This window comes from Giraffa tippelskirchi, chromosome 9 (genome assembly GCF_054371585.1).
Source record: "Giraffa tippelskirchi isolate mGirTip1 chromosome 9, T2T-mGirTip1v1.2.pri, whole genome shotgun sequence".
Lineage (NCBI taxonomy): Eukaryota > Metazoa > Chordata > Mammalia > Artiodactyla > Giraffidae > Giraffa > Giraffa tippelskirchi.
In genome coordinates this window covers 112,543,339-112,560,528 of record NC_137283.1, presented here as the reverse complement: position 1 = coordinate 112,560,528, position 17,190 = coordinate 112,543,339, and the positions used below count along the sequence as shown (strand labels likewise).

Here is a 17,190-nt window from a genome sequence, read left to right as displayed (position 1 = left end):
AGTCTGATATTTAAACCAGCGAATTCTAATATAAAAGAGATATCTGCAAAATACATAGAGGAACTTAGTTCTACCTGATATCAGATATGAACTTCAAACAGCTGATCTACAATGAATTTTTGGAAACACAGTAACTCATGAGATAGGTACTTTGCCTACAAATATCTCATAATATCATACATGAACATTATTTTTGCAACCTAACTTGAAGGCTATAGGAATGCCCAAATCATTAAGTGAAGATTAATAAAAATGTCACTAAGTCTGTTTATGATCCTTCTTAGAGAACTGCTATATAAATATGAAAAGCAATACTCTAATTGTTCACCTTTTGTTTATAAAATATTAAAACAGTACATTAGGAGAAATGGTTTTATTCATAAGGTAAAGAGTTAAAAATCAGTATGTTGTTGCTGAGGTTGACTAGTTTTTACTCCTCTGGTTCTCAGTCATCCATTCGGCACCATTCTTAAGGTTGTTTCTTATCTGATATGCATTCCCAGCCCTGACTAAGGATGTGAACTGTCATTATTTTTAAGCACTTTAGTGCAGTCAAAGATTTTAGTTTCCCTGAGGCATCAGGCTGTATCAACAGTTCAATAAACCTGCCAAATGTTTTACTTATTCTGAAGGAAAAACAAGTTTAGAAAATATTAAGCCCTTAATATTTTGTGGACTTATATGAAGTGACTCTCCAGTAGGAATAAATGTCAAAAATAGAATCTTTCCTCACAATGTCAAGCTCAGTCAAATACAGTATTTTAGGCCACTTGAATGCAGGAATGTTTATCATTATTAGTTAGATTATATTTTATCATGAGTGACCTTATTCTAATCTGTTGGTAAAACACAACAGTACTGAAATTAGTCTCAAACATGAATATCAAACAAATGAAGTAATACATGGCAGATACATCTCTATACCCCAACTGAGACACAATCACTATAAAGTCTTCTACTGATTTATTTAGAACTACCACTTTATTCATTTTGCTACAAAAAAAGTTATGTAAACCAAGATTACTCAAGGCTACTGAATGTAAACTACGTGTGAGGAGCAGGCCTCTGAAGATACACCAAAATATAAATTTAGCAAAAGGTGCTTTCTCAAGAATTCTCTCCATTACTTACTTCAACATGCTAAGGTGACTTAAATTAAGATCTGAGTTAAATTCCAAAGTTAGAGTGGGTGTCATTTCTCTAACCTACTTAGGGAAAACATTAACTTATACTGAAAGATTGTCCCTAATACCCACTAAAAACTCTACAATACACTTAAGGTTACTTAGAAACAAGCGCAAACAAAGTCAGAAGGAGAAAATTATTAGTGCTCAAGGATAATCGATCTCATTTATAGTCTATTTACACATTAAAGCTACAGTTTGAAACAGAGACTTCATGTCTTATATATTCATGCATTTATGAAAATTGTAAAGGAAAATAGCTTATGATTTATTTATGCTCCCCTCTCTAGAAGAGCAAATAAAATTCATTTCATATTACCATACTGCATTTTAATAAACTGTATTGATTATATTTCTTATTCCTTTCAAAGAGATAAAAAGGCAGTGAAGAACTACAGGGAAAAATAAGGAAGAAAAAGGCAGATCAGTGAAGGAAAGGTGGGCACTGCTTCTGTCCTAGAGGGGCCTGGTCAGAACACCTGAGCAGGTATCCAGAAGAGGCAGGTGAGAGGCTCAGAAGCTCAGTGGAACTTGTGACTGACTCTGAGCAAATTTCCACAGACTCAAAGGGCTAGATAGACAAAATTTCTAAATTCAAGCTACAGATTTCAAAATGTGCCATGAACACCAAGAAGCAAAAATAAAATGACTCATTCCTAGGTACACCACGGCAAAATAACTGAAAAGCAAAAACCAAACGATATCTTTAAAGCCAGACAAGAAAGACTCATTAACTCCAAAGGAAAGTCAGTCAATCAGACTTACAGCTGACTTCTGAGGAGATACAGTAGAAGCTAGAGCATGATGGATATGAATAAGTGGTAACTTCAAAGCACTAAAAGGAAGTAAATACAACTTTCATTTTATACCAAAATAAGGCTTTCAAAAAGGAAAAGGAAAAAAAAGATATTTCAAACAAAGAAATTCCTATAGATTTTTTTTTAATCAGTAGTCTACCCCACAGATGATACTTCAGAAAAAAAGAAACATAGTATTGGTTGAAATTGTTTTTAGTTGCTAAATTGTGTCCAACTCTGACAACCCCATGGACTGTAGCCCCTCAGGCTTCTCTGTCCATGAGATTGCCCAGGCAAAATACTGGAATACATTACCATTTCCTTCTCCAAAGGATTTTCCCAACCCAGGAAATACAGCTGTGCAAATGGAGTGAAGAATGAAGGAAAAGGTAAAAAGAATATGTGGTTAAATCTCAATGTTATTTATTGAATGAAATAATAATGATCATATGCTGTGGTATTTTAACATGTATAGATAATTACAATATTTGACACAACACATGAGTTGAACAGGCAGTAAATGATGTTAAAGAATTTTAGAACTTTTGCACTTTCAAAGTAAAAGCACTCTTTATATTAGACTTTGACTAGTCAAGGAGGTATTTTGTAGTGGGGCAACGACAATAATAGTCAAAATGCAGCATAAAAATACCAAGCTACACAGGGAAGAAGAGGGAAATAGAATAACAAAAGACTATTTACAAGACACGTACCTAAAAATAGAATCTTTTATTTTCAATTTTTAAAAAGTTTGGACAAATGATAGAGAAAGATTTGTTAAAAGGCTTATAATGGACACTAACAATAATGGAAAGAATTTCTAAAATGCAGTTCATTAAAATTAAGAACTTCTATTCATTAAAAGACACCATTAAGAGAGAATAGGCAAAATGCAGAATAGGAAAAGCTATTTGTAAAACCTATCATTCATGAAAGGTTTGTATCTGGAATATTTAAATATTTTATCTACAAGTAAAAAAGATTAGCAAACAAATAATTGGCAAGATAATTCAACAAACACAACACAAAATACAATATCCATATGACCACTAGAAATGAAAATATGCTCATACTGTATTGTCTGTTATCAATTAAGCATCATCCCTATCCACATTTCATTTCTTTGCATCACAAATGAGAGACCAACAACTACATTTTCTAGAATCTCCTTTTCCCATGCATCTAGTTTAGCATTTGAGAATAAAAGGCACTTGAATTAGAGTTGAAATATGGCTGAGAAAGCAAAGCCAGAGGACCAGAAGAGTGAGATGAGATGCTGTGTACAACGCCTGCCTGGGTAGTTCTTACAAACACTTCTAGGCATATACCCAACCAGATTCCATGCATATGTGAACCAAAAACATGAATGTTTATATAGCACTGTACCTAATATCAGAATAAAGATGACCCATATGTCCATATATATATGGAAATGTATATATGTATCTGGTGCACAGTCATGTTCAACTCTTTGCTACTCCATGAACTGTAGCCCTGCAGGCTCCTCTGTCCATGGGGTTTTTCAGGCAAGAAAACTGGAGTGGGTTGCCAATTCTTCTCCAGGGGATCTTGCTGACCCAGGGATCAAACCCGAGTCTCCTGTGTCTACCGCATTGCAGGCTGATTCTTTACCTGCTGAGCCACTGACGAAGTACCCAAATGCCCATCCACGTAGAGTGCAACAGTAAAAATGAATTGCAACAGTAAAAATGGATGAATTATAGATGCATGCACCAACAAGTGGTGAATCCCAAGATAAATGTATTTAAAACCAAGACCACTTCTTTTAACTTCTTCTTTTACTTCTGTCTGATTTAAGTATTTTTTCTGGTATAAAGATGTAATGAAACAGCAACCAAGAGGATCAAAGAAGAAACTCAAGGTTCTTTTTTATTCCTTTGTATTTTTATACTCCACAGTTCAGTTCAGTTCAGTCGCTCAGTCGTGTCCGACTCTCTGCGATCCCATGAACTGCAGCACGCCAGGCCTCTCTGTCCATCACCAACTCCCGGAGACTACCCAAACCCATGTTCATCGAGTCGGTGATGCCATCCAACCATCTCATCCTCTGTCGTCCCCTTCTCCTCCCGCCCCCAATCCTACCCAGCATTAGGGTCTTTTCCAATGAGTCAACCCTTCGCATGAGGTGGCCAAAGTATTGGAGTTTCAGCTTCAACATCAAACCTTCCAATGAACACCCAGGATTGATCTCTTTTAGGATGGATTGATTGGATTTCCTTGCAGTCCAAGAAACTCTCAAGAGTCTTCTCCAACACCACACTTCAAAAGCATCAATTCTGCGGCGCTCAGCTTTCTTCACCGTCCAACTGTCACATCCACACATGACCACTGGAAAAACCATAGCCTTGACTAGACGGACTTTTGTTGGCAAAGTAATGTCTCTGCTTTTAAACATGTTATCTAGGTTGGCCATAACCTTCCTTCCAAGGAGTAAGCGTCTTTTAATTTCATGGCTGCAGTCACCATCAGCAGTGATTCTGGAGCCCAAAAAAGTAAAGTCTGACACTGTTTCCACTGTTTCCCCATCTATTTCCCATGGAGTGATGGGACCAGATGCCATGATCTTAGTTTTCTGAACGTTGAGCTTTAAGCCAACTTTTTCACTCTCCTCCTTCAACTTCATCAAGAGGCTCTTTAGTTCTTCTTCACTTTCTGCCATATATGCCATATACTCCACATCCAGTCTCCAAATACTACCCAGTCTAATAAAAATAGGTAAAATATATTAAATATGCTTACATGCCCATCTCTATATTAAGAACTGTGTGATAAAATCTCACTTGATCCTGACAATGTTTCTATAAAGTTGAGAGTTATTATTTCCTTTTTCTGATGTAGAAACTGAGGCACAGCAAGTTTAAGTAACTTGTCAAATGCCATGGCTAGGAACTCCTGAAGCCAGAATTTAAACTGAACTGTCTGATCTGAGAGACTATGCTGTTAACTACCCCTGCTAGCTCTGGAATACTCCTCAAAATCTACATTCCCACTCATCACCCAATGCAATCTGCCTCCAAAAGCCCTTTACCCCTTGTCTCCCTCCCACTGTCTTCCTGTGTTTCCTGAGACCTTTCTGAATATTTTCACTAATTGTCATCTGTCCTACTGTTCTCTTCTAAACCTTTAATGGGGGCAGAATTATTAGGAATTAATAAAAAGTGTGGTACTTTGTTCAAAAATTATTTTGATTTGAACTATATCATTCCATCCATTCAGGTTAATTGTATTGGATAGAATAGGTGCTTGAGAAAAAAAACCAGCTTTAGTAAATATATTTACCAGTATATTTGGCTTTTTAAAAATTGCTGATTTCTTCCTTGAAGCCTAAAGCACATCAACTGTGTGTCCTACTAGATTAAAAAAAAGTGACGATTATAATTATACTTTCTTCTTTATATTTTTAACTCATTTGCTTCTGAGAAGACTGGAGAGGGTTGTCACATTAAAACCAGTTAGGCAGTGGGACAGAGACCAGGAGAAAAGACCTTACTCCGCCTCTGCTGCAGCTGATGCTGAGCATACTCTCAGCAGTGTAGCAGTCTAGAAAAATAAAGTGTTGCATCAGTATTCTTTTGGTCCAGGAAGCATAAATGCACCAGGACTTAATGTCAGAGACTCCATATTCCAAGGTGGAATTCCTTAGCTTACAGGTATGAATGTGCAGTGAAAACACTGCAGTAAAAAGCCAGTAGTGGCCTAACTTACTGTTCTCTTAGGCCAGTTGACTCTGCATTGCCTGCAGAAGTAGACCAGAGAATAAACCCTATTTGTCAATATTGCTGAAAAGGCTCTTTACCTTCTGGCCTCTCACCTGCCTCTGGGCACTTCTCTTACCCCACTTGCTGTACTGCCCCTCCTCTTCAGCCTGGAAGACAACAGTAACACCCTAATTGGTCTCCCTATTACCCATCTACAGTCAGTTCTCCTTGAGATAGGCAGGTTTATCCTTTAAAAGCATAAACCTGATGCAAAAACAGAAGCATCAGATATTCTTATGATTTTTCTCTCTTACTTCTCTCCAGAGAGGCTTCCCTTAGTTTGCACAGCTAATAAAACATCCCTCATTATTCCCCATGCCCTTGCCCCACACTATTTTACCATGTAGCACTTATCTCATCCAACACTATATTATCTAACTGGTGATGTTTTTATAGCCTTCCTTCCTATTTAGAATCTTAGAAGGAACTCTGTTTCTATTTAGTATTTCTATTTAGTAATTCCAAGCCTCTAGGATGGTGCCTGCCACAGAGAAGGTGCACAATAAAGTGAATGAATGAACAATAAATATATGATGACACAAACGACCCACTTAAAAATGATGCTATTGTCCTTTAGATAAAGATATTCTAGGTATTTATGAAGAAGCTTCACCTACTGTGTAAAGTCTGTACACAGCCTTTCTTACAAGAAAGAAGTGAATTGTACTTGTAGATCTTACTTACAGATCCACAAGTATAGACAGAAATATCACTTAATAATAATAAATTTTATTATTATCATCATACCATTCCACTACAGGGCTACACTAAATCACTTGCTATTACCTAAGATACTTCAAGATGTTCTGTTCTTACACCATTCTTTAGAATACATTCTCTTCCTACAAACTTCTATACTCTTTTTCACGTCATGAAATTCTACTCATTCATTAAGATTCACCTCAAATATTATCTCCTTTGTGAAGGCCCCACCATAAAAAGTTTATCTTCAATTAGTGATAAATATGATTTTAATAGCTGGATACAAAAAAAAACCTGTTACTTTATTTTTTAGTGTTATTTAATTTGCTTCAAGTTCACCCTTGGCCAGGCTAGTATCACATTATCACAATCTTCTCAGGGTTGCAAACGAAAGACTTGGAATCTTCTAAATCAAGGGAATTTGTTGAAATGTCCTGTAGTCTTCAGACCATGCTTATCTCTGCCAACATGCCCATTGTCTAAGCTGGATTTTTTCTCGAAGAGGGGCAGCCCTGGGGCTTCCGAGTCAAGCCCAGGCCCAGAATTATAATTCTGGTACACTTAGTGTTTGATGTCCCCCACTTGCGTAGAAATCACCCCTCTAAGATCTGGCACGTAAGTAGCCCTAGGTATCTACTCTGGATAGATCTCCAACCCCAGGAACCCATCACTTCTGCCATTCTGACCCCTTCTCTTAGTCTCAGAGTTTCTTCAGATATTCTACTTTCACTCAAGTCTGATCCTAAAATCTAATACTTTCCTCTATGCTTTCTTCTCTCTAGGACATTCTAATATATTTTCATTAATTACATAAATCAAAGCCAATAGAAAGAAAAAAAACACAAAAGGTCCAGGATACCATCCTGAGATTTGAGAGAAACAATAAAAAGCAGTATGAACAAAATAAAAATGAACATATCAAGTAACTATCCTTCCAACCCAGCACTAAATAAAAGTGAATTGAAAAATAAATTCAGCTACTTATAGATCCACAGGCACAGACAGAAATATTACTTAATAATAATAAATTTTATTATTAGCATACCATTTTACTTCAGTGCAAATATAAGGTAAGTGGGAAGTGCTCATTCCATGGGTAAAGAGTGTAATATAGTTATTGAAAGCTGTATTTCTCTATGACTTTGGTATACATCCACAATCATCATCCTTGATGAGGGAATTAGTAAGACAATCTACAGGAGAAACAAAGAAGCCTATTGGGAGTGGGGGGAGTACCTGAGAACTCACTTACTCAGGAGACCCAGAGTTCAGAAAATGTAGTTGCACGATGTGGTCCTGACTTATTTCTACTGCCAGGAAAATCTCCTGGGAAATAACTATGAGGGAAGAAGGAGTCTGGGCTAATGACCAAGGCTCAACACAACAGACAAGCAATTCAGGGCAAAACGCCAAAGTCAAGAACACACAGAGATGACCCAGTCAGCTGAGAAACAGAAGCTGAACTTGAGAATAAGAGTGCTGTCATCTTGAGTCCCCAGGATGTTCACATCACTGAAGCCTGGGTCAAGGACTCTCTCAATGAGACATCACCAGAACATGGACAAGTATTCATCAAACTCTGAAGGAATAATGATTAGCAATGAAACTGTGCTTTAGCAACCAAAGAAAGGTAATGACATTTCAGAGTTCAGACATATCCCCTTAGCCTACGTGAACTTCAGGATACTTGAAAATCAGAAAGAATAAAGGCATGTAGAGAACTGCACAATCAGTTGGAAAAAAAAATTATTGGTGTGTGATCATATTTCTTTCCCCAAATGGTGAAGCAGATGATGCTACTTAGACATGTTCAAATATCTCCAAGTAGACTGAATTCCTTATAGCTCTGGATTGCATTTTTTGTTTGTAATTCCAGTATGAAAAAAAGTTCAATAACTATTGAGAGATGGAATACTTACATCACCTTATTTTATTTGGTCACACTACCATTTGATGTTGAAAGTGTGTCAGTCGCTCAGTTGTGTCCAACTCTTTACAACCCCATGGAATATAGATGGCTGGGTTCTTCTGTCCATGGAATTCTCCAGGCAGGAATACTGTAGTGGGTTGCCATTCCCTTCTCCAGGGGATCTGCCCGACACAAGGATCAAACCCAGGTCTCCTTCCTTGCAGGCAGATTCTTTAGTGTCAGAGCCACCAGGGAAGCCAACGTTGAGACTTTTTAAACCCTATTAATTCTAGTAAACAGACCCTAGATACACTATGGATTTATCTTTCTCCCACCTTTTTAAATTTGACCTTTTTATTTCTAAAATCCTGGTTTGACTGAACAAAAATATAGTAGTATATCCATTTTAGCTTATTCCCCCCATCTGTCAGTATATCATCTTTAAAACTTAGATCATTAGGGTTTTATTAAGATATTAATATGTACAACTAATGGGGTTTTCTGCTGACTCTTTAGAAAAAGGTAGAATCTGTGCTTTGCCAAAATTGTGTTGGTAACTAAAGAAGAAAAAGTTGTTTTATCACAGCAAAGGGTTTTCTGTGTTATTCCCCAGGTCAGCTTTCCTCTGTCTTGAGTTAGGGCAGATTCTGAGGATCCATGTCCCCACAGACATTGCTCATCCACACCTCTTGGATGCATTCATTTGTGTTCTGCTTTGACTGGGGTATCATTTATGAGCAGCCTTCTCAGAGTAAAGTATCAGTTTTTTCATTGCCTATGACCCACTGATCTTTGCGGAGAGTGACACAATAGTCAAAACCAGTAAGCAAGCTCTTAAGGGGAAATACATCACCCCCATGAAACACACAGAAATACACAGGCACCATGTGGGATCTCCATAAATCAAAAAGGAAATTCTTTACAAGTTCTTTTTACCTGTCAATATCTATCATCCAAAGAACCAGAAAAGCCTTAGGCAAGCAACAATTATTCAACACTTTCGACTCAGCAGGCTGGCAGATTCACTGACACCCACCACTGGAAGTGATTCCACTCAAATATTTTGAATGTCTTCTTTCCAAGCTACCTGACATAAGTGTTTGTCCCACACCATCTCTCTGCTCAGATAGACACAGAGAAAAAATGGTCAAAATTTGTACACTACTCTTTGGTAAAACTAAATCTGTTTAAGCACATTTCAAAGAAAGGACTCCCAGTGATTTAGCCTGAGTTTCAGGAAAATCAAAAAAGTGACCCTGGGTCCACCAAATGAGGAAAAGTGTTAGTTGCTCAGTAGTGTCTGACTCTTTGTGATCCCTGGACTGTAGCCTGCCAGGCTCATCTGTCCATGGAATTCTCTAGGCAGGAATACTGGGGTGGTTTGTCATTCCCTTCTCCATGGGACCTTCCCGACCCAGGGATCAATCCTGGGTTGCCCACACTGCAGGCAGATTCTTTATGATCTGAGCCACCAGGGAAGCATTAATCCACTTGCTAAATCCTGAAGTAAAATTTAACAGCATTTTTCCTTCAAGATTTGCAGTTTCTCAATTTCAGTGAATCTGTTGGCCATAATCAAACCCATGTCCACCCAATAATTCAGAAGATATCTGAGCTTACTACATCATCCATAATGTTATGTCTTTCAAGGGAATAGATTATAATTTGATTAATGTCACCTAATTTAGAAATGAATGCACTTGCTTCATCATCTTTTTTACAGGTATAGCTCACATTTTCTCACCTTGACTTTATGTGACTTTCCCCTATGTGCAATGCCATTTCACTTAAAGATGACTTCAGAACAAGACAGCCCATTTTGCTACAACACCAATCCCAAATGCAGCCTTTGAGGAGAGGGAATAATTATCTCTTTCTCATGTATACCACTTTCATACCAAGGCTTTTTCACATCCATTAAAAACTATTCTTGATGCTTTCACCTACAAATACCACTTTCTCCTCTTCATCACCATTATTTACTTCACTGATTATTATCCTGCTTTTACCAAGGACTTGAAGACTGAATCATAGTCATCTTCCCCATACCATAATTTTAGTAATAACCTATGTGCATAATTTCTTCAGTGCTTTCACAGTTCCTTGATTTCCTAAATTCTGATGAGATTTTTTTATACTTCATTTAAATCATCTTTTCAGAGCCTTCAAACCAAGGGCATTTTTCCTTATCCAAACCACTCTTCTGTTAAATTTTAAACTGAAATATTTCCTCTCCAACCATAAATGAGCAAAGGTTAAGACAAAAAGGGAAAAGAACACTTATATTTCTGGGTGGTATATAGAAATAGGTAGACAGAGGACATGATATCTAAAATTAGCTTTAAAGAAAAAGTAAGTGAAGTCTGCTCTGGCAGATGTTGAAGGAGGTCAAATGAGATGACAGTAAGTGAGGAAGAAGAAATTTTATTCAATGCGGATTCATGAATAAACAGGAGGAAATTAGAAAGAAATTGGTCATAGATTAACTATATGATGATTTCTGGGAATGATAAGAAGTGAAAATCAAAGGAGACAGAGTAGGTATCTAATAATATGTCATACTAAGGATTAAACTTATTTGTGAGCAATGCAGAGCCATTGAATAGCATTAAGCAGAAACTTGAAATGACCAGATACTGTGGGTGTTATATAGATTGAATCATGATATTCATGTCTTTCTGCAGTTCTGGAAAATAATGAGTCTTGATAACTTAGATTATATTATTTTCCTTGGTCTACTTATTCTCTATTTCCTGGATTCCTACCAGACACATTTTAGAAATTGTTTTACTCTGTGTCTCTTAATTTTGATTTTATATTTTTCACCTCCACATTCTCAAAGAAAGGCAATGCCAAAGAATGCTCAAACTACCACACAACTGCACTCACCTAACACGCTAGTAAAGTAATGCTCAAAATTCTCCAAGCCAGGCTTCAGCAATACGTGAACTGTGAACTTCCAGATGTTCAAGCTGGTTTTAGAAAAGGCAGAGGAACCAGAGATCAAATTGCCAACAACTGCTGTATCATCGAAAAAGCAAGAGAGTTCCATAAAAACATCTATTTATGCTTTATTGACTATGCTAAAGCCTTTGACTGTGTGGATCACAATAAACTGTGGAAAATTCTGAAAGAGATGGGAATACCAGACCACCTGACCTGCTTCTTGAGAAACCTGTATGCAGGTCAGGAAGCAACAGTTAGAGCTGGACATGGAACAACAGACTGGTTTCAAAAGGAAAAGGAGTATGTCAAGTCTGTATATCGTCACCCTGCTTATTTAACTTACATGCAGAGTACATCATGAGAAATGCTGGGCTGAAAGAAGCATAAGCTGGAATCAAGATTGCTGGGAGAAATATCAATAACCTCAGATATGCAGATGACACCACCCTTATGGAAGAAAGTGAAGTAGAACTGAAGAGCCTCTTGATGAGAGTGAAAGAGGAGAGTGAAAAAGTTGGCTTAAAGCTCAACATTTAGAAAACTAAGATCATGGCATCCAGTCCCATCACATCATGGCAAATAGATGGGGAAACCGTGGCTGACTTGATTGGGGCTCCAAAATAACTGCAGACATTGATTGCAGTCATGAAATTAAAAGATACTTACTCCTTGGAAGGAAAGTTATGACCAACCTAGATAGCATATTAAAAAGCAGAGACATTACTTTGCCAACAAAGGTCCATCTAGTCAAGGCTATGGTTTTTCCAGTAGTCATGTATGGATGTGAGAGGTGAACTATAAAGAAAGCTGAGCACCGAAGAATTGATGCTTTTGAACTGTGGTGTTGGAGAAGACTCTTGAGAGTCCCTTGGACTGCAAGGAGATCCAACCAGTCCATCCTAAAGGAGATCAGACCTGGGTGTTCATTGGAAGGACTGATGTTGAAGCTGAAACTCCAATGCTTTGGCCACCTGATGCAAAGAGCTGATTTATTTGAAAAGACCCTAATGCTGAGAAAGATTGAAGGCAGGAGGAGAAGGGGACAACAGAGGATGAGATGGCTGGATGGCATCACCAACTCAATGGACATGAGTTTGGGTAAACTCGGGGAGTTGGTGGTTGACAGGGAGGCCTGGCATGCTGTGGTTCATGGGCTCGCAAAGAGTTGGACACGACTGAGTGACTGAACTGAGTCCTAACTGAGTCCTAACCTCTACATTTCTCTGGGCTGAGTGATTTCCTCAAATATACCTTCAAATTCATTGTTTTTCTCTTTGACTGTATTTAAACTGTTGTGTGATCATTTTTCACTATTATTGTTATGTGAATTCTACTACTTTTACTTCCTTAACAATCTAAACAGATTCATTTTGATTTTTCTGCTTTCTTCAGTTTCTAGGGTGTATAATCAGTTCAGTTCAGTTCAGCCGCTCAGCAGTGCTCGACTCTTTGTGACCCCATGGCCTGCAGCATTCCAGGCTTCCCTGTCCTTCACCAAATCCCAGAACCTGCTCAAACTCATGTCCATTGAGTCAGGGATGCCATCCAACCATCTCATCCTCTGTCGTCCCCTTCTCCTCCTGCCCTCAATCTTTCCCAGCATCAGGGTCTTTTCCAATGAGTCAGTTCTTTGCATCAGATGGCCAAAACATTGGAGTTTCAGCCTCAGCACCAGTCCTTCCAATGAATATTTAGGACTGATTTCCTTTAGGATTGACTGGTTTGATCTCCACAGTTCAAAAGCATCAGCTCTCTTTATAGTCCTACTCTCACATCCATATGTGACTACAGGAAAAACCATAGTTTGACTAGACGGACTTTGTTGGCTAAGTAATGTCTCTGCTTTTTAATATGCTATCTAGGTTGGTCATAGCTTTTCTTCCAAGGAGCGCTTTTTAATTTCATGGCTGCAGTCACTATCTGCAGTGATTTTGGAGCCCAAAAATATAAAGTCTCTCACTGTTTCCATTGTTTCCCCATCTACTTGCCATGAAGTGATGGGACTTGATGCCATGATCTTAGTTTTAGTACAATCAGTAGACCCTTCATATGGGGAGCTGTGGAACACACAGATACAGAGGGCCAACTCTTATATACCATTTTATATAAAGTACGTTGAGCACACACTGATTCGGATGTGCATGAAGGTCCCAAGACCAATCCCTTGAGGATATAATTTTCTTTTTTTGTTTGTTTGTTTTGCTAATTCTTTCTCATGACATTAAACTTCTTTATGTTCTTTGGAATTTTTTGTCTTTGATCTCATTTTCAAAATATCTTTTGTGTGCTAAGCATGTGTATAGTCCTTCATGATATAAGTAGTTTAGACTTCACTGTGGGGTGATTTGCCTTGTGCCTCTCACTAGAGTCTTTTGGAATTGCATTTTTACTCTTTTTCTGTCTTTGAGTATCTTCATCCTAAGAGTTATAAAAGAACTTAAGGCTCATACCTACAAATGATGCTGATTATAGAAATAAATTTTAGTGAATCTCTTACAACCCATGTTAAAGATAGACAACCTTCAATAATGTGTTGACCTTAATAAACCATACTTTTTTTGGTCTTAGAGATCAGTCTTAATTCTATCTCCTGTGTAACCTCTTTCTTCATCTTCTAGTTTTCTATCATAAGTTGCATCAGTATAATTACCCAATTTTGATCATACTTAGAATTATAGATTAAAAAGTTTAGGACCAATGTACACACATAATATTTGTTGTATGCATTAAATTAAGGGTTATAGATGCATTTCTAACTGTAATTCTCCTTAAAATATCATCATTGTTGTTTTAAAAAATTCATCTTCAGATTTGATTTTGAAAAATCACCAGATAGTCTTAACCCTTTCTACATGATTCATGACAATTATTTATTGATTCTTGAATATTCTATAATGAAGCATAAAAATAACTCAATTATATATATTTATGTTCATAAAGTAACTTTTATTAGGATATCTTTCAAGCCAGTGGCTCAAAGATTAAAAAGAAACTCAGTAACTTGTTTAGGATTCTATCATATTAAAATTTCAAAAGACATTCTCAGTTGTGCCATATTGCCCAATGTGTTCCCCAAATAATACAGCTTAGAGTTGTACTGGTTTCCATTTGAGATTTTACGATAGACCTGATAGATGTAATGATAGTCATGTTGATATATTTCTTTTGATATATTTCACTAGAACTCAAGAAACCCTCAATATAAATATTCTACAACTATTCTGCATATGTTAAGTTCTATCCATCTCAAAGAAAGTCTTTAGATATCTAGGTATCAATCAATAAAGAACACAATAGCCCTATAGTATGTCTCTCTAGGGCTGTTATGACAGATATATTTTAAAATATTCAAAGAAAACCATAGCTCAGACTCTCATTGGAATTTTATACAATAATATTTTAGCATTCAAAACTGTCCAATAAATCTTTCTCTAAAGCTTAGTCTTCATGTGAATACTCATACCTAGGCATCACTTTAGAAATGTATTCTTGCTCCCCTCATAAATCTCACACCTAGTCTATGTAATACTGTACATGAGAGGCAAGCAGATTAAAGACACAATTGAACAATTGATCACTGTTCCTTGATGTTATGCAAATTTCTAACATTAACAAAAGAAATTTTATAGTGATCATAAATCTCTCAAAAAGGGAAATCTATTTAAAAAGTAGAATACAAACTAATAAATGTTGAAGAAAGGATACAATTAGAAAATCACTATTTGTGACACCCAGTGAAATAATCTAACTAAGCAAGAGTCATCAATGGATGCTAAAAGCATCCATTAGATAAAAGCTGTACAGTATAGTCACAGGGTGCAAAAGTATCACACTACCAATAACCTGCTAATTACGAAGAGAAGAACTTACCTAGAAAGGGAAGTGACCTGGTGATCACTATCTTCCAGTGGTTAAATGTAGCATCACTAATAGTTAGGGATCACATGACACCAGGTCTTTTCTGATGTGATACAAAAGAAAAACATGCTCTGCCTTGGAAGCATTTCTACATAAAACATTTAAACTGAATTGAATTAAGCCATAGACTTGATTTTCAATATATAATATTGATTATATAATATATAATTTGATTTAGGTCATGCCTGAATGGACTAGTGGTTTTCCCTACTTTCTTCAATTTAAGTATGAATTTGGCAATAAGGAGGTCATGATCTGAGCCACAGTCAGCTCCCAGTCTTGTTTTTGCTGACTGTATAGAGCTTCTCCATCTTTGGCTGCAAACAATACAATCAATCTGATTTCAGGGTTGACCATCTGGTGATGTCCATGTGTAGAGTCTTCTTTTGTGTTGTTGGAAGAGGGTGTTTGCTATGACCAGTGTGTTCTCTTGGCAAAACTCTATTACCCTTTGCCCTGCTTCACTCTGTATTCCAAGTCCTAATTTGCCTGCTACTCCAGGTGTTTCTTGATTTCCTATTTTTGCATTCTAGTCCCCTATAATGAAAAGGACATCTCTTTTAGGTGTTAATTCTAAAAAGTCTTGTAGTTCTTCATAGAATCGTTCAACTTCAGCTTCTTCAGCATTACTGGTCAGGTCATAGACTTGGAATACTGTGATATTGAATGTCCAGTACTTTTCTACTACCAAAACTCTGCAGTGAGAATTGTAAATGGATCACTTGCTCTTTATGTCAGTAGATCCATTTCTTGGGGGGAAGAAAAGAAAAAACTAAGAGAAGCATTGCCAGGTCAAAGGTGATATATATGATTTTATTCTAAATGCTATTGACAGTTGTATTTCTTATAAACCAGCTCAGTTTTGCTTGCATTTTACATTGAATGAAAATGTATGCTTCCCTTAGAATTTCCCAATACTGTAGTTTATTATAAAGATTAATCCTTTGCTAATCTGGAAAGTAGGAAATGGTATTGCAGCTTCAACTGATATTACTCATATAAATGAGGCTACACATTTTAAAAATAAAAACCATTTATAAATTTTTTGCTTACTGTCTTATGCATGGTTCTTTTTATCCATTATATTTCAAGAATCTTTCTCACCTATCTGCAGTTCTTTAAACATGAGAAAATTAACATCTTTTTGTGTTGTGAGTTGCAAATATTTCATCTCAAGTTGCTGTTTACTTATTGCCTTGTTTATGGTAAACTTCAATGGAGAAATATTTTGTGGTTATATAAATTTTTGTGACTTGGATTTGTGTCAAACGGGTTTTCCTAAAACCCATAGTCCTTAAAAAATGTATATAAAACATATTCTAGACTTTCTGAATGAAATATAAAATATAAAAGCAAAAATGAAATGTACAAAAGTATGTTTAAAAAGGAAAACTATAATTTTTCAAATTCTATTTCAAATAAAATGAATTGGCAAGTTCACATCACATCTGTTTCACCCATTTCCGATCTACCATTAATAACATTAACATCCCAAATGACACTTTCTAAGGACATTGTATTTCAACAGGTTTGGCACTAGTGCATAAATAAATCTTAATTTCAGGTTCTAGTTGACATTTCAACTGGCTATTATAAATTACTTGAATCTTTTACAAGTGAATTTAATTTAAAAGCCTCTAAAAGAAGCTGATGGACAGGATACACCAGTGGCCAACATCTATATGCACTAAATTTTAGACATGCATATCTGAAATCTCTCAATATTTATTTGACTGTTGCCTTGCAAGAATCATATTTAAGAAAAAGAATACTTAGTTCATATACCATCTATTTATTCAATGTATAACTTATCTTCCGCTGCTGCTAAGTCACCTCAGTCGTGTCCGACTCTGTGCGACCCCATAGATGGCAGCCCACCAGGCTCCGCCGTCCCTGGGATTCTCCAGGCAAGAACACTGGAGTGGGTTGCCATTTCCTTCTCCAGTGCATGAAAG

The 17,190-nt window shown here is 36.7% G+C and overlaps 1 long non-coding RNA gene across 1 annotated transcript in view; it reads left to right on the top strand.

Annotated features, from left to right (window-relative positions):
- Positions 1-17,190, top strand: part of LOC145521161 (uncharacterized) — a 117,510-nt gene that overhangs the window by 26,374 nt on the left and 73,946 nt on the right. The gene's annotated exons all lie outside the window — the stretch shown is intronic.